Here is a 19,025-nt window from a genome sequence, read left to right on the forward strand (position 1 = left end):
TTATTTTATTATAAAAATATCATTTTTATATATGTAACTTACTAAGTAACTACAGAGCAAAATCCCACATTGACAAGAGGTGGGATGCATGGGCATGTACTATTTAAAAACACTCATGAATGGATATGAATTTTAAAATAGTAAGTAGTTAACATTGAGAAATGTTAGTTGTAACCTACCTGGCGAGAGAGCTCCAGCAGGAAAATACTGCCTCTGATGTGGCTCATCTTGACAGTAGTGGTGTGGCAGTGAAGCCGGAGGTGCCGCTACATCAGTGGGGCTTTGCAGGTGAGGAGTACTCTGATGGCTGCCAAAGCATGCAAAACACAAAAGCCCTTGCCCTGGGTCAGTACCAACCAAGACCATAAAACACAAGTTACACATACACCTTATAACAGACCAGTTACCATAACCCATTCATAATACGACGCAATGAATGATGGGTGCTCCAGGTACTCAGTAACCCCCAACTTCCCAAAACTCGACAACCTAATTCAAGGCAAGTAGATAGAGGAGTGTAAGAGTACCCCCTACCCTTCCTCCCCCAATACCATGCCAGCCACAGATAATAGGCCAAGGGTACTGCAGTTCTGGTAAACAGTTTCAATGTCACGTAGATAAACATTTGCAAACACTGATTTGCACCTCCAGAAAGTGGATGGCAAAATAGAAGATAGGGATAAAGTCCGCTTGAAGGAAATCAAAGTCGCTACTGCCCTACTTTTGTGGGCTTTAACCTTGCAAATTGGCAAGTCTTCCTCTTGAATCTTAATGTGCAACTCGGAAATCAAGTCTCTCAAGAAGAATGCCAATGCGTTCTTGGATAAAGGACAGGTTGGATCCTTAACTGAGCACCAGAGGTTAGGGGGATGCACCACTGATATTCTTAGTTCTCTCTAAATAATACTTTAGTGCTCTTACAGGACAAAGAGCTCTCTCTTGGTCCGTAGGATCTAGAATGTCCGTTAAACCTTTGATTGTGAATGAACGGAGCCAGGGAACGAATGAACGGGGCCAGGGAAAGGACGCGTTTCATTCTTCGGTAAGAACCCCAAAGTAAAGCAAACAGACTACGTCTCCTTATGTGAATCCTACCTTCTTGCTCAGAGCCTGTAGCTCACTAATTCTCTTGGCAGTAGCTAGAGTGATTAGAAATAGTGTCTTTCTTGTAAAATCCCTGAGGGATGTGGATAGAAGAGATTCAAAAGGCAGACCTAAGAGCCATTGTAAAACAACACCTAGGTTCCAGGATACGGAATCTGACCTCTCCTGTTTTGCAGTATCTAGTGACTTGATAAGGTTACCAATGTCTTTATCAGTCGATAGATCCAGACCTCTATGTCTGAATACGGAGTTGAGCATCACTTTGTAGCCTTTGATCGTGGATGTAGCTAATCCTTGGGAAGACCTTAAAAATAGCAAGGAATATACTATTTGTGCTACAGAGGTAGAGGAAGATGATACATTGTGTTTTCTGCACCAGCTGCGGAATATTGTCCATTATTCTGGTAGAGAGTGGATTCTCCTAGATGGAACTGGTGAAAGTGCAGTTGCCCGAGTAGATTTTGTCGCTGTGGAAGTAATCTTGGGAAGTTTACTAGGAGATTGAGGAGATCTGGAAACCACTCTTTCTGTGGCCAAAAGGGAGCTACCAGAGTCATCAACACGTCGTGTAGGAGAAATTTGTTCACTACGTCTCATACATACTGAATGGTGGGAAGGCGTATATATCCAGGTTTGACCAGTCCTGGAGCATCGCATCCATTGCCCACGCGAGAGGCTGGTGAGCAATACAAAGGAAGTCGGTGATTCCTCAACGTTGCAAATAGATCTATCGACGGCTTTTCGACCGTTTCCACAGGTCGGTGCATAACTGCGGATTCAGTGTCCATTCCATGGGTAGGACCTGTTTGTAACGACTTAATTCGTCTGCTATGACACTGAGTTTGCCCTGTATAAAGTGGGTAACAATCTTGGTTTGATTTCCTTGTGCCCAGATAAGGAGACCTTTGGTCACTTGATACAGTGAGGAGTGGGTCCCTCCCTGATTCTTTATGCAGGACAGAGCTGACATATTGTCCGAGTGGACTATGACTGTGGATTTGTAAGTTGCTGTTGAGAAATATTGAAGGGCTAAGTGTACTGCCTTCAGCTCCTTCACGCTGATATGAAGTTCCCTCTCGGGTTATGGTCATGTCCCGGACACTTTGTTGTTTCCTAGGAGAGCCCCCAACCTAGATCTGAGGCGTCTGAGTATAAAGTGAGGTTGGGGCTCAAAGGGTGTAGAGATTTCCCTTCTGCAAACCTTCCTGTTACAAGCCACCACCGAAGGTCCTCTTTGATCTCGAGGGTGATTGGGAAAACAAACGAGTCTGGAAGAAACTTCCTCTGCCAACTGGCTTTTAAAAAGAATTGTAGCACTCTCGTGTGAAGTCTCCCTAATGGAACGAACTTTTCTATGGATGAGAGAGTTCCTAGTAAATTCATCCATTCACTGGCCGAGCATGACGGGAGAGAGAGGAATTTCTGAACCATCCGAATGCAAGCTTTTATTCTCTTGTTGGACAGAAAAGCCCAAAAATCCTGAGAGTTGATCTTCATTCCCAAATAAAGAATTGATTGACTCGGGACTAATTGGGGTTTGTCTAGGCTTATCACTAGGCCCAATTCTTTAGGTCTTCTTCAGGTCCTCCGTGCAACTTGATCCTGAGGGGGAGAGTAGAAGCTAGTCGTCTAAATAGAGACAAATGTTGATCCCCATGAGATGTAGCCATTTTGCCAATGGGGTGAGGACACAGGTAAAAACTTGAGGGGCTGTCGATAGTCTGGAGCACAGTGCTCGAAACTGGAAGACCTTGTCCTGGAACACAAACCGTAGATATTTCCTGGCTTCTGGGTGGACTGGAACATGGAAATATGCATCCTGCATGTCTATGGTTGCCATCCAATTCCCTTGAAGGATGGAAGACAGAACTGAGTGGGTTGTTTCCATTTTGAATTTCATAGTCTGAATATAGAAATTCAGGGCGCTGATGTCCAGGACAGGTCTCCACCCTCCCGATGACTTTGGGACAACGAATAGGCGGCTGTAGAACCCCGGCGTGTTGACATCTCCGGCTATTCCTATGGCTCTCTTGGTGAGTAGAGACGATACTTTCTGTGATAGGGCCAAATACCTCACTGAGTCTAAAGAGTAGGCCACCAAGTTGATAGGAGAGGACACTAAGGGAGGTTTCTCCCTGAATGGGATGGAATATCCTACTTTGATCACCTCTAAAACCCAAGGTTCTACATCTCTGTCCTCCACTTGCTCCAAAAATGCAGAAGCCTGGGCCCCACTGGTACACGAAGAATAGTATCCTCACTTGCGAGAGGAAGGTTTGCTTGCTGACTTCTTGATTGGTCAAACAGACCTAGAATATGCTCGGGAACGGGGCTGGAATCTACCTCTACTGCCTCGAAATGCTTGCTGTAGAGGGGAAACCGTTCTGGGTGCAAACGATGAGGAAGATGAGGAACATCTAGACTCCTTCGGGCATTTGGTGAACTGGGCCAGCAAGTCTTGCGTGGATTTCTTTTGCAGCTCCGTTGCGATATGTTCTACTGTAGCGCTGGGAAAGAGACCATGCTGATTTAAAGGTGCAAAAAGAACTGCAGATCTCTGGGAGGGAGTGACCCCTTTGGAAGTGAATGAACGCCACTGCTCTCGCTTCTAAAGTACTCCCACCGCAAACAAGGCTGCCAGCTCCTGGGATCCATCTCTGATCGCTTTATCCATGCATGAGAGCACTCCCAGCCAATCTGTAGCAAAGTTATCTTGGAGAGAGATGCAATCTTCTATTTTCTTCACTAAGGCGCCGACAGTCCAGTCAAGAAAACTTAAGATCTCGAAGACCTTCAAGATGTCCTTAGTCAAATGCTCGAGTTCTGAAATTGTGAATAAGATCTTGGATGAGAAGAAAGTAAATCTCCTTTATGAGTCAATTAAACTGGAGAATTCCCCTTGGGAGGAGGCAGTAACTCCCAACGACAGCAATTCCCACATCATATATGATAAGTATCTCTTGGATAAGCGAGGAGGAGTGCAGAATACCGCTTTCCCCGTATTCCTCTTTTCTGTCAACCAGCTCTCAATGCTTGACAGAGCTTTCTTTGACGACGACAATAGCACCATCTTAGGCTGCCTAGAAGCTTCCGTAGGCTATCTCACCATAAAAGAAGAACCCAGCGAAGAGGGAGTCGCCGGGGAAAAGAAGTCCGGGAAGCAACACAAGAAGTATTCCAAAAGGGAAGCGTATGGCTCAGCATCAGACACAATGCTGAAAATGTTGGATCCAATTCACAACAAAGGCCTTAGAAATATGTTCATGAGCCTTTAGATCATCACCAACCTCATCTTTATAAACTGAATGTGGTGAACTATCTCTCTCCAAAGAGAGTTAGTAATAAAGAAGAGTGCCCTGAGAATTCAGACAAGTGATTTTCCAACAAAAACATTATTTTAATTAGGAGATATATTCATAAACAATCATTCACCACCTTTCCCTGTTAAGAGCTAGAAGACTGAGTTACTGAATATATATATACAATTACCTTCAATAGTAAAATTACCTCCTCTTTGGACTGTGAATAAAATGAGAATTTGCACACAAGTAAAATATTTATAAAAAATTACTCATATACACCAGCACACCATGGACAACATACAATAGAACATATAACCTGAAAAGGTCCACATTACACAATATATACAGATGGATGTATATCACAATACGGAATGGTGCACGCTGCAGTGTCCAAAGACAAAACGTATCAATTCTCTCTACCTGATAATGCCTTAGTATATACAGCTGAGTTGTGTGCACTAACATTCGATCAATCAGTCTATCAGTCATTTCCCGTGGCACCCACAGGGATGTACAGGGCCTCGATGAACTCACGCCACCACATACTGTCCTGGGCTAACTCCTCAAGATCTCCCCAACACTCTTCTCCTGCTTCCCGCCTCCTAAGGCAATCAGAAAAAGGGTTTTCCTCATTAAGTCCCTTAAGGAAATTGTGCAAGAGGTTCAAAAGGAGGACCTGACAACCATTTGAGGACAACGTCCAAATTCCAGGTGACTGAATTAGTCTTGCTCTCCTTGGTCTTGTCGAATGACTTGATCAAGTCGCTGATGTCCTGATTCACTCCCAGATCGAGACCCCTGTGCCAAAAAACAGAGCCTAGCATTGCTCTGTACCCTTTGATTGTCGATGAAGACAAACCTTTGTTAGTCCTCAGGAAAAGAAGGAAGTCTGTGATGTCCGTCACAGAGGTTTCAGAAGAAGAGATGTTATGTCCTCTGCACCAGCTGCGGAATACTGCCCACTTTGCTTGGTAGACTCTGGAAGAAGACTGTCGTCTGCACTTAGCAATTACTTCCACAGCTGGTTTTGAAAAACCCTTCGCTCTGACGAGTCTCCTGATAGTCTGAACCCTGTCAGAGCAAGATCAGATAGGTTGCGATGAAACCGGTGGAAATGTGGTTGTTTGAGAAGCTTTGGCTACTGTGGAAGGAGCCTGGGGTAATCAACCAACAGTTTGAGGAGATCTGGGAACCTCTCTCTTCGTGGCCAAAAAGGGCCTACCAAAGTCATCGTCATGTCCTGATGGGACAAGAACTTGTTGATCACTTCCCTCACCATGTTGAATGGCGGGAAGGTGTACAGGTCTAGTGATGACCAATTCTGGAGCATGGCATCTGTCACCCATGCCAGAGGGTCTGGTGCCGGAGAGCAAAATAACGAGAGGTGACGGTTCTTCGATGTCGTAAACAGGTCTATCGATGGCTTTCCCCACAACTTCCACAGGTCGGTGCACACCTGTGGATCTAGTGCCCATTCCATGGGTAGGACCTGTCTGCGCCGACTCAGTCTGTCCGCTATTACATTTAGCGTCCCTTGGATGAATCGTGTCACCAGAACGGTGTGGTGCTTCTTTGCCCACAAAAGGTCTTCTTTGGTGGCCTCATAAAGAGAGGAGGAGAGGGTGCCCCCTTGGTTCTTTATGGAGGCCAAAGCAGAGGTGTTGTTTGACATCACTGCTACTGTCTTGTCAAAGGTCACTTCTGCAAATAACTGAAGGGCCAGGTGTAACACTTTCAACTCTCTCACACTGATGTGTAGGTCCCTCTCTTCTGGAGACCAAATCCCCGACACTTCCATGTCTCCCAGAAGAGCTCTCCAACCCAGATCTGAAGCGTTCGAGGACAAGGAATGGTTGGGGTTCAGGGGAAGGAGTAACTTCCCTTCCAAAAGTCATTTTTCTGAAAGCCATCACCTCAAGTCTTTTTTTGATTTCTGGTGTAATTGGGAAGACAAACGAGTCCGGGTGGGTCTTCCTGTTCCAGTTGGCCTTCAGGAAAAACTGTAGTACCCTCATATGAAGCCTCCCCAGGCTTACAAACTTCTCAATGGATGCGAGGGTTCCCAAAAGGCTCATCCAACTGTTGGCCGAGCAGGACTTGAGTTCGAGGAAGTCGCAGACTGTTTGTAGACAAGATTGTACTCTTTTGGGGGCCGACAAACCCGAAAATTCAGAGAGTCTATCGTCATCCCCAAATATAGAATCACTTGAGACAGAGACAATTGCAATTTCTTCTCGTTAACGAGTAAGCCCTGATCTTGGGCCAGAAGTAGGGTCTTTGGAAGGTCCTCTGTGCACTGTTTCTTTGATGAAGAACGTAGGAGCCAGTCATATAGATAGAGGGATGTACTGATCCCCATGAGGTGAAGCCACTTCGCAAGAGGGGCAAGAACTTGGGTGAATACTTGGGGAGCTGTAGAGAGGCCAAAACAAAGAGATCGAAATTGGAAGACTCTGCCCTGGAACACAAATCTGAGGTACTTCCTGCTGTCTTGGTGTACTGGGATACGGACGTAGGCATCCTCCATATTGATGGTCACCATCCAATCCCCCTGTTGGATGGGCGAGAGGACTGACTGATTTGTTTCCATCTTGAATTTTGTCTTCTGAACGAAGACATTCAGGGTGCTGATGTCCAGGACAGGTCTCCATCCCCCGGATGACTTGAGGACCACAAAAAGATGGCTGTAGAACCCTGGAGTGTTCACATCTTCAACCAGCTCTACAGCTCTTTTCTCGAGAAGAGGCGGCATCTCTTTCGCAAGTGCCGAAAACCCCTCAGACCTACCGAGTAGACTGTCAATGCAATGGGTATTGACACCAAGGGAGAGTTCTCCCTGAATGGGATAGAGTACCCCTCTTTGAGAACTAGTGAGACCCACTGGTCTACCCCTCTGGATCCCCATTTCTTCCAAAAGTGCAAGAATCTTGCATCGACTGGCACATGGAGGACTGGACTCTCACTTATAAGAGAAAGGCTTTGAGAGAGCCTTTTTGGCTGGGTGGGCTGCATGTAGATTGGAGAGCGGCCTAGTGTGGAATCTGGATTTACTTCCCCGCACGGGCTGCTGCTGCACGGGAGAGGCTGACTTAGCAATGAAAGAGGGTAGATCCTTGGAGCGCTTGGCTGACTGAGCTAATAAATCCTGCGTCGATTTTTTCTGCAGCTATGATGCTATCTCTTGGACAGTGGCTTGAGGGAAGAGGTGCATGGGGTCCAAAGGAGAAAAGAGAAGTGTCGACTTCTGGAACGTAGTCACACCTTTGGTGGTGAAAGAGCACCAAAGTTCATGTTTCTTCACGACACCTGTCGTGAATAACGAAGCCAGTTCCATCGAGCCATTCCTGATGGCTTTATCTGCAAAGGATAAATGTGACCAAAAAATACCTAAGCAGGTTGGAGAAGGGCGTTGAAGATGAAGGATGGTCTAAAACTTCTTTGAAGAAATCTGTGAAGGCAACAAGTCAGGAGGATCTTGGGTTATGGCTGGGTTCTTCTGCAAAGGGCCCATAATCTCGCCCAAACGGCGCTGACTAGGATCCACTGATGAAATATGCTGCATGGGGGCTGGTAGTGGGCAAAGAGGTCAACTGTAGAGAGGGTGCAGGGCGCTTGGGGAATGGTGCTGGGCAGGGCCATTTCTAGCTTTGTGGGGGCCCTAGGCAAGATGCAGTTTGGGGGCCCCTAGATAGATAGGTAGGTAGGTACTTCATATATCCCCCGAGAGGTTTGTCAAACTGTGATGAAGCAATTCCTACCCTTTTAGATGGTCTACTAAGATGCAGGAAACTATTACACCTCACATTTATTTATTTCACATCTATTTCAAAGTGCAAAGATAATAAAAAAAATATACTTAAAATAATGCTTAATTAACATCACAGTCACACACTTGCCGGAAAAACAACTAATAATTCACATTATTCACAGTAGCAATGTATTGTCCTCAAAATGTCTGCTTCCTGGCTTTTTTATTTGCAAAGTCATCAATGATGTCCTCATATGACACCTGCTTGCCCACCTCATGGTTGATGTTAATTATTGCAAAACCAGTGAGTCGATCCTGTCCCATGGAAGACCTTAGATAGGTCTTGATGAGCTTCAGCTTTGAGAAGCTCCTCTCTGCTGAGGCCACAGTCACAGGCAGAGTGCATGCGATTCTCAGGGCAACCCACAGATTGGGATACAGTTCCTCCAAATGTTTTTTGTGGATAAAGGTGAGGAGTTCAAGAGCAGTCATGTCATCTGAGGGTAACCTTGGCAAGTTTTTGACTTCCACAGCCAGTTCCTTTCCATCAATGTCGCTTTCACTTCCAGTGCTTAATGTCATGCAGAGGTTGTCACACTGGTTGGTCAATGCCTGATCATCCAGTTTTTGGAAATTGAGCAGCACTCCAAATCTGTCTCTCACTTCACCCAGTATTTTAAACCTATCAGTTAACCCTTAAACGCCTACTGGATGTATCATACGTCGACTAAAATTGTCTGTTGGGTGCCAAGTGGACGTACCGTACGTCGACTACAAAAAATTTCAACCTTCGGTCAACTTTGACTCGATCGAAATGGTTGAAAAACGCAATTATAAGCTAAAACTCTTACATTCTAGTAATATTCAATCATTTACCTTCATTTTGCAACAAATTGGAAGTCTCTAGCACAATATTTCAATTTATGGTGAATTTTTAAAAACTTTTTCTTACGCCCGCGCGTAACTCGGCCGAAAATTTCAGAAATTCTTTCGTCATTTTGTTGTAATTTTTGCACTGTTCTATATTAGCCGTTACATAAAGTTTTATATATGAAAATATGTGCAATTTCATGTACAATACAACAGAAAATAACTCATGGTTGTAGCTTTTATCAGTTTTGAAATATTTTCATATAAATCACGATAACTGCCAAAATTTCAACCTTCGGTCAACTTTGACTCGACCGAAATGGTAAAAAACGCAATTGTAAGCTAAAACTCTTACATTCTAGTAATATTCAATCATTTACCTTCATTTTGCAACCAATTGGAAGTCTCTAGCACAATATTTCGATTTATGGTGAATTTTGAAAAAACTTTTTCCTTACGTCCGCGCCAGAAATTCTTTAAATCACGTTGTCGTAATGTTTGCACTGTTTTATATTAGTAGTTACATAAAGTTTTATATATGGAAATGTGCACAATTTCATGTAGAATACAACAGAAAATAACTCATGGTTGTAGCTTTCATCAGTTTTGAAATATTTTCATATAAATCACGATAACTGCCAAAATTTCAACCTTCGGTCAACTTTAACTCGACCAAAATGGTAAAAAAACGCAATTATAAGCTAAAACTCTTACATTCTAGTAATATTCAATCATGTACCTTCATTTTGCAACAAACTGGAAGTCTCTAGCACAATATTTCGATTTATGGTGAATTTCTGAAAAAAAAACTTTTTCGTCTTACGTCTGCGCTGTAACTCGGCCGAACATCTCAGAAATTCTTTTGTCATGTTGTCGTAATGTTTGCATCATTTTACATTAGTCGTTACATAAACTTTTATATATGAAAATGTGCGCAATTTCATGTAGAATACAACAAAAGATAGCTCATGGTTGTAGCTTTTATCACTTTTGAAATATTTTCACATAAATCACGATAACTGCCAAATTTTCAACCTTCGGTCAACTTTAACTCGACCGAAATGGTAAAAAAACGCAATTGTAAGCTAAAACTCTTACATTCTAGTAATATTCAATCGTTTACCTTCATTTTGCAATAAATTGGAAGTCTCTAGCACAATATTTCGATTTATGGTGAATTTTTGAAAAAAACATTTTCCTTACTTCTGAGCGGTAACTCGGCCGAACATCTCAGAAATTCTTTCGTCTCGTTGTCATAATATTTGCACCATTTTATATTAGTCGTTACATAAAGTTTTATATATGAAAATGTGCGCAATTTCATGTAGAATACAACAGAAAATAACTCATGGTTGTAGCTTTTATCAGTTTTGAAATATTTTCATATAAATCACGATAAATAGAAAAAATTTGACTTTCGGTCAACTTTAACTCGACCGAAATGGTCGAAAACTGCAGTTGTAAGCTAAAACACTTACAGTCTAGTGATATTCAATCAATTAGCTTCATTTTTCAACAAACGGGAAGTCTCTAGCACAATATTTCGATTTATGGTGAATTTTTGAAAAAAACATTTTTTTACGTCCGTGCGTTATGAATTCATGCATCATTTTGTGATAATATTTTCTCTGCGTTGCTTTGATCGTTTTACAATTTGTTATATACCAAAATCATCGCAATTTAGTGTACAATACAACTAAAAAAAATTAACTCATTAGCTTTAACCGTTGTGCTTACAGCGCGATTTGTATACAATTATATAAGTTTTTTTTTTGCTGCCATATATTCCAATATTTATATATGATAATGATATTTTTCTTCATTTCTGATGGTTGCATACTAAACTTCAGGCAATGACAAAAAAAAGGAGCCAAAAATGAACTCTTAATCTTAAAAACTAAGCGTGCTGTGATTTTTTGAAAAAAACTTTTTTTCCGCTTCAGCGCTAACTCACTGAACGCTGCCGGCGTACGGGAGACGTTTTTGTAAATAGAGGCTCGGCGTTTAAGGGTTAAGGATTCAATGGCTTTGTCAACAACAACATTAAAGAATGTTGCTTCTAGCCTCTTCATGGCATCTGCAATGGGCTCATCTGGGGCTTCATAAGCAAAGTGCTTTTTTGTGCTTCTTAATCTTTTCTCTTTGAGTACAGCCTCTGCATTCATTTCCTCACATGTCTTTAGCAGAGGCCTGAGCTGAAACAAACCCAGTTCTTCTGTAGTTAGTCAGAGATGTTTTTGCTTTAGTGAGGAGGCCAACTGCCACATCAAGCTGCATTTTGGGTTGCTTATCTAGATTTTGGTTTGACAACCATTTTACCTAAAATATAGGGTTTAGGGTCCCTTAATGGGAATGATGGATCTAAATAATTATATAGCACAGAAATCTGTAGTGTCAACAATTGCAATTAATTACACAAATGCTAATAAATGACAGTTGTCATAGGTATACATATAATATAAGGTGCACATAATAAAATCTTTTAAATTTTGAAATTTTAAATTTGAAAATTAAAAATTTTCAAAGGGAATCGGGGGCCCCAGAGTGGCTTGGGAAATTTAAATTTTCCAAGCTGCCCTGGGGCCCCCCGGTGGCTTGGGGGCCCTTGGCAATTGCCTAGTCTGCCTATAGCTAGAAACGGCACTGGTGCTGGGCAAACTGAACTTGGCACCGGGTGCTCGGGAGCCACTGGGTACTCCAAATCTGTTGAGCGCTTAGCAGAGGACGTTGGGTGCTTGCATGAAAAAGACGGTGCTTGGGCGACAAATACTGGCAAACAGGCAAAACTTGTTCGGGGCTGGCCCAAAGACTACAGGTAGGCTGAGGACTACATTCAGGATGCTTTGCATGCTTGCAGGGAGGCAGGGACGAGCGGTCGGTAACCGCTACACACCTCTTCAGAGGACGAGATACCTCGTAAAAGCGCCCTCAGTGCCTCTTGTCCGAACCAGAGTCCTAAGAAGTAGAAGAAAGGTCATGAACCTCCTTATGGACGCCTTTCCAATGGCTATCCACCGAGTCCTGGGACTACTCAACAGGTTTGGTTGACGGGTGCATGGGAGTTTGACAGTGACTGTGGTCTAGGAGTGCCGGCGGGGTGGGCAGACAACACCACTAACACTTGCACTCTTAGCACTGGCTTGATCCATAAGCACTTTAACTGAGGCACTTAACTGTTCCATAGTAGATACTATGAACCCAAACTTCTGATCAACACAGGCTTTTAGGCTGGCAATGGTATTAGGCTCAGAAGCATGGGGGCCGGGTGAAGGAGTAGGCTGAATAAGCAGAGGACTGGTTAAAGGGGAAACAGGAGTAGGAGAAGGAGACAGAACAGGTAAATCGGGAGTTACCGATTTAGGAGAACATTCAATACTAGCTACATTCCTAGCCTCAACTCTAAGAGTCGCTTTCCTCTTTCTGTCTCTCTCTAACTTATCTAAGTGAGATTTTAAAGTTTTCCATTTCAAGTCAAATCAACAGAACAAGTTTGTCCCCTACAATTGCTACAGATTGTGCAGGAGTCATAGGATGCTTTTGTCAGCCTGCTGCAAAACCGGATACAGTACTAGAACTAGTGTCAGACGTCGTCGGAAAAAGTCAAAACCATGAAATAAGTCTAATAACCCTAAGCTATTTGAAAATAGAGTAAATGCTACCAAAAATTCAGAATATGTTACCAAACGGAGACAAAGAACAACCAACCGGCGACCAATTTCAAACCAAAGCTGCTTGTGACAACTGAAGTACAGTTGTTAACCGGCAGAAACGAACTGAGCTCTTCAGCTGTGTTGTACCTATCCTTCCCTGATAGTGGGCGGGGCCTTGTCGTCTACACTAAAACAATCGAGCATTACCGCGACTTTCAAATTTTTAGCTGCTGCGCAAGTTAGAAGCATAGGCTATGTAATTACTTGGTAAGTTATATATATAAAACCGACAAATTATTCTTTTGTTATATCGATGGAGAAAACTTTGCCATACAAATTATTCTTATGCTACATTTAGGAGGTAAACTTTTGCCATACAAATTATTCTTTAGCTATACTGAAGAAGAAATTATCTTCTGCTATACTGAGGAAGAAATTTTTCCATTTCTTGTAATAAAAGTAATTTCTTACCACAATTTCAGAGGAAAGACCATGATTGGTTGCAATCTGTTACCTTCTTTCTTTCTTTCTTTAAGTATTCAGCAGGAAACCTTACGGACAGAGCCAAGAGACATATTATTATTATTAAACAGTTTAACCAGACCACTGAGTCGATTAACAGCTCTCATGGGGCTGGCCTGAAGGATTAAAATAAAATGGAGTACCAGGTCTAGGCCATAGGCCAAGCACTGGACTAAATGATGAATGAAAATGAAATTTTAAAAATAAATATGCAAAAAGGCATATGCTTCTACACTGAAGCAAACACACACATTACATACATTTACTCACGTTTCCACCTGCATAATAAAAAACTAATGATAAAAATCTGACTAAGTTAAGATTTTTAAAATTTGTTTTTTTATTTATGAAATGCCCCATGGATTTTTGTATTTTCATAAATTACTTTTTATATTTTATCAATCAATTTACAGCTCCTCATGAATGTTAAAATTGGAACAATTGAAGATGTTGTAGATTCTGATAAAATTTCTCTGATCGATCTATTTCTGAAACCTGATAACCGATGTTGGTTATATTTCGGACATTCATATAACATACATTTAATTGTTATTACCAATTTGCATTTTGAGCATTCAGGAGCAAGGTTATGTAGGCTGCTTATTAAGTGTACATGTGTCAGATGAGCATGGTCTATTCGGAGACATGTCATAGTTACTTGCGTATGTCTCTCTCTCTCTCTCTGACATGATGAACTCCATTTTCTAACAACAGGTTTTATTTGCTTCAACTTATTGTTTTCAGGTTCTTCATTCCATATATTTTGCCATTTACTTATAATATCTATTTTTATGTGTTACATAATCATTAATAGGGATACTTACATTTGATCTTGTCATATGGGCTGCTTCTTTGGCTGCTTTATCAGCCTCTTCATTTCCCTTAATCCCTACATAGGCAGGGATCCAACATATTTCTATTTTTTCCATTACTATATAACTTAAGGAGTAATAACTTAATTTGTTATACAATGTCATTTTTGGTTTGTAACTTTGAATGGCTTCTATGGCACTTGTAGTAAAAAAAATTCACAAAATTATTACATGAGGTTTCTTTAATTATTTTCATGGCTAATGTTAGTGGTTTTGATCTGTGAGGGACCAGAAAAGATGCAGAGTATGTTGGATTGTCTAATGAGTGAAGGTCAAAAGGTTGGTTTGGTTATCAATAGTGAAAAAACTGAAATCATGAATATGAATATTGAAAAATGCACAGGACTGTCTAATTGAAGGTTTGGTCATAAAGCAAGAGTATAAGTTTAAATAGTTAGGTACTTATTTAGAAAAGGATGGTTCTCTGAACAAAGAATTTATGGAAAGATTAAAAAAGGCTCATCAGGCAATGGGAATGCTTAAAAATATTTGGAACAATAGCAATTTTTCTGTGCATACAAAAAATCAAAATTTAAAAGGTAATGGTTAGAAGTATTTTGATTTATGGGCATGAGTCATGGTATAGTACAGTGACTTCGGATAATAAATTCCTAGCATTAGGAATTAATTGGAGGGATAGGATATCAAATAACAAAATTAGAGAAGTAACGGGGTTGCAGCTGGTCGTTGAGTATGTTAGATTCTCACGCTGGAAGTGGCTAGGCCATGAGTATAGAAGACAGAGAATAGTACGGGATACACTGGGGTGGGTTGCCCTTGGTAGAAGAGGTAGAGGTAGACCAAAGGGGATGTGGTTAAGGACAATGAGGCGGGAAGCAGGAGAAGAGTGTTGAGGAGATCTTGAGGAGTTAGCCCAGGACAGTATGTTGTGGCGTGAGTTCATCGAGACCCTGTGCATCCCCGTGGGCGCCACAGGAAATGACTGATAGACTGATGGATCAAATGTTAGTGCACACAACTCAGCTGTATATACTAAGGCATTATCAGGTAGAGAGAACTGATACGTTTTGTCTTTGGACACTGCAGCATACACCATTCCGTACTGTGATTTACATCCATCTCTATATATTGTGTAATGTGGACCTTTTCAGGTTATATGTTCTAATGTATGTTGTCTATGGTGTACTGGTGTATATGAGTAATTTTTTATAAATATTTTACGTGTGTGCCAATTCTCATTTTATTCACAGTAACTCGATCTTCTAGCTCTAACAGGGAAAGGTGGTGAATGATTGTTTATAAATATATCTCTTTACTAGAATAATGTTTTTGTTGGAAAATCACTTGTCTGAATTCTCAGGGCACTCTTCATTATTGTTCTCTCTTTGGAGAGAGAGATAGTTCACCACACTGAACTTGTGAAGATGAGGTTGGTGATGATCTAAAGGCTCATGAACATATTTCTGAGGCCTTTGTCGTGCATTGGATCCAACATTTTCAGCACTGTCTAATGCTGAGCCATATATTTCGTTTCCATAAGCAATGATAGACAGCATTGTTGCTTAATACAGTACAGTAAGGGTATGTCTATTGGCTCCCCAAGTAGTGTTCGATAGTTTTTTTAATTAGATTTAATGCTCTTTTACAGTTTGATTTCATGTATGTTATGTGGGCTTTCCAATTTGAGTGAGTATCAAATACTAATCTTAAAAATTTTTAAATATGGCCAACTGGTATTGTATGATTTCCAATTTTTAAATCTATCTCTTCATCTTTTTTCCACATTTTATATTTATAAAGCATGACTGCTTGAGTCTCATGTATGAATAATTTAAAGCCTATATGCAATATTAAAAACGTTACATAAAAATAGCATCCATAGTCATTTACCGACATTTATCCAAAACTTTCTGACAGATCGCATTTCATCTATTTTCATTGAGGTTTTATTAATCGTTCGTTCTGCATGTTTTATGTGAGATGCTGAATAATACATGGCAAAATCACCCATACACACGTTACTTTTAATTCTAATAAGCAGATTATTACTGATGTCATTTATTGCTACAGTAAATACAGGCAGTCCCCGGTTATTGGCGGGGTTCCGTCATCAACAGCTTGATGATAAGTGAAAATCACCGATAACCGAAAATCGGCGATAATAGCGCTGATCCCCAGTTATCGGTGCTGATAACCAGGGATTGGCACTGCCGATAAGCGGGGATCAGCGCCGATAACTGGGGATCACTGCTGATAACCGGGGATTGGCGCCGATAACTGGAGACCAGTGTCGAAAATCCAGTTATCGTCGTCATTAAACAAGAGCCATAAAACAGATCGCTGATAACTGAGGCTGCTGGTAACTGGGGACTGCCTGTAGTGTGCCACTAAGGACGTTTCCCTGTGGAACACCATTTTCAAGTGGAAATGTTCTTGACAAAACATCATCAATTCTCACCTGAAAATTGCTCTGTCAGAACGTTTTGGATAAATTTAAGTAAATGTCTAAGGATGCTATTTTTATATAACGTTTTTAAAACTGCATACCTCCATGTAGTATCATAAGCCTTTTCAGTGTCAAAAAAGACAACTACTGTAATTTGTTTTTGTTCAAATCCTCTATTATGTGATCTTTTAAGTTAAGTAGATAATCTAATGTTGTAGATCTATTACATTGTAACCCAAATTGAGTGAGAGTCAAAATTTATTTTCTCAAATGTGCCACATTAGTCGAGCATCTACCATTTTCTCTAGTGTAATTTGCATAGGCAATTGTTAAAGAAACGGGTCTGTAATTATTTACATTACTGGGATCCTTCCCGGGTCTGTGAATTGCAATTATAATAGCATTCTTTGTGCAGAAATGTTCATCTAAATTTTTATTACTGCTTACTATATTCCTCACACTGCTGGACATGCGGAACACCATCCCAGAGGATGTCGTGCAATTGGAACTTCAGATGTTCAAGCGAAGATGCAATGTATTACTACACTATTACTATGCTCCTTGCATTTTAATACATATTCATCTATTTATTAATTTATTTTTTCTTTTTTAATAAGTGGCATCTCTTCTTTCTGTATTTCCCTTCACCTCCTCTTACTTCTTGCTAATGAACACCACATTCTTTGGAAGCTTGAATTTCAAGTCAATGGCACCTGTGGGCTTGTTCCACATGAATAGGTTTGATATTCTGAATATTGTACTAATTATAATAATAATACTTATATTTGCTAAGTTTTCTCCTATTATATTACTTATTTATTTTGGATAGAGTATTCTTTTTCTATCTTTTAAAATGGCAGGTCTAGGCGGTTTAACATGGGTACCATTTATTTTCTTGAATTTTTCCCATAATTTTTGTATTGGGAGTATTATTAGAGAGATCTAATACATACAGTATTTCCACCATAAAATGATTCTTCCTGGAATTAATTTTTATTTTTAATTTTGCCAATAGTTTGTTGTATACAGGTTTAATGTATCAATTTCTAGAAATAATAGTAATTTTTTTGTAAATTTCCTTCTAATATTGGTAATGCTATACAGGTTGACCATCACTTATCCGGCAATCAGTAGTCCAGAACAATCAGTAATCCGGCACAAATTTTGGCTAGAGTAATTTCTAATGTTTCTGCACTAATTTTCAAATTTCCCGGGTTGCTGTGCTAACTCGCTCGCCGGCCGCTTCGATTTGGTGGCGCAGTGTGCTGCATCAACAAACTGGTAGCCTAGCCTACATTATACTGAACTCTATTCACATAACAGTATTATACAAACATCAACATAACGAATGTGCATCTTTTTCATGGATCTTTTAAAAAGTTATGCTTTACTACATTGTTTCCAATTGCGTATATTCTCATATTGCTTTTGTATTATAAATTGCAATCAATGTTTTGTTTTGGGAATCAATATAGCTGCATTTAACCAAGTTCAAAGCACTTTTCTTGCTTCTAGTTAGCGTAAATGAATATGGATACTTTATTTATTTGGGACAAGGATATTTTTCGTTATACGAAGTGTTTTTAAGTCGAAATATAACTTAAACAGGTCTCGTTGAAATTAATTTAGCTATTTTTTCGTTAATATATGACGTTTATGGAATCGCGCTGGCGCTTTGGGGCATGTTTTTTTTTTAGTAAAAAAATCAAGATTCCGTTCGCTATTTTCTCTTGATCTTATCGTAATACGAGCTTTACGTATTTATCTTTTATCGGCGTGAAAACAGTAGAAATTTGTATTCTTTCATGCCCAGTAGTTTTGATTAAAATACATTCTCTCCAGTTTTATTTACAGTCAAGTTTCATCCATGTTGCCGATGCACGAAAATTTATAGTCATTAGCAGCTTGAATATTGTTTTCTCAGCTTCAGCTACAACTTGCAGCTTAAAGTTACTGTAGCAGTATATTTCCCTGCCGATCTTTCTCCAAAGCAAACAAGGGTATAGTGTAAAAAATATTTCAGTCCTTAACGTCATTTGTAACATAACTACAGTAATTGTGTATTACCGTACGATGGTTGAAATACAAACACAACAGTTGTTATCCGATACGATTATTAGCAAAACAACAGTTTCCCGTTCGGTTGCTTATGGCTGTACACATTTACGCAAGAGTATAACGTTACTAACAATACTTTTATCATTCTCTTTTACTTTTTTAACTAGCAGATGGAAGAAAGAGATGGAGGAAAAGAAGTTGGTCTATTGTAAGTTGGTCTCTCTCGCTGCCTGCGCCTACGCGAAATCTAAAAATATTTCCTAAATACTTTCGTATCGGTATTAATTGCTAACCCCATCGTAAACTCGAAATATCGTAAGTCGAATTATCGTAACTCTAGCACTACCTGTATTTGATAATTGTCTTTTCTTTATTAACCAACTTGTACTGATTTATGGGATATTTTAATTCTAGGATGAGGTGCTTAGCTACTGTGTTTCGTGTATTCTAGCCTAATAAATGGCTAATCCGGCACCCTCTAGGTCCGAACGA

General features: G+C 40.4%; 1 protein-coding gene across 6 annotated transcripts in view; it reads right to left on the reverse strand.

Annotated features, from left to right (window-relative positions):
- Positions 1 to 19,025, reverse strand: part of Tip60 (Histone acetyltransferase Tip60) — a 357,015-nt gene that overhangs the window by 156,387 nt on the left and 181,603 nt on the right. The window lies entirely within an intron of this gene.

This window comes from Macrobrachium rosenbergii, chromosome 19 (assembly GCF_040412425.1).
Source record: "Macrobrachium rosenbergii isolate ZJJX-2024 chromosome 19, ASM4041242v1, whole genome shotgun sequence".
NCBI classification, from domain to species: Eukaryota; Metazoa; Arthropoda; class Malacostraca; order Decapoda; family Palaemonidae; genus Macrobrachium; species Macrobrachium rosenbergii.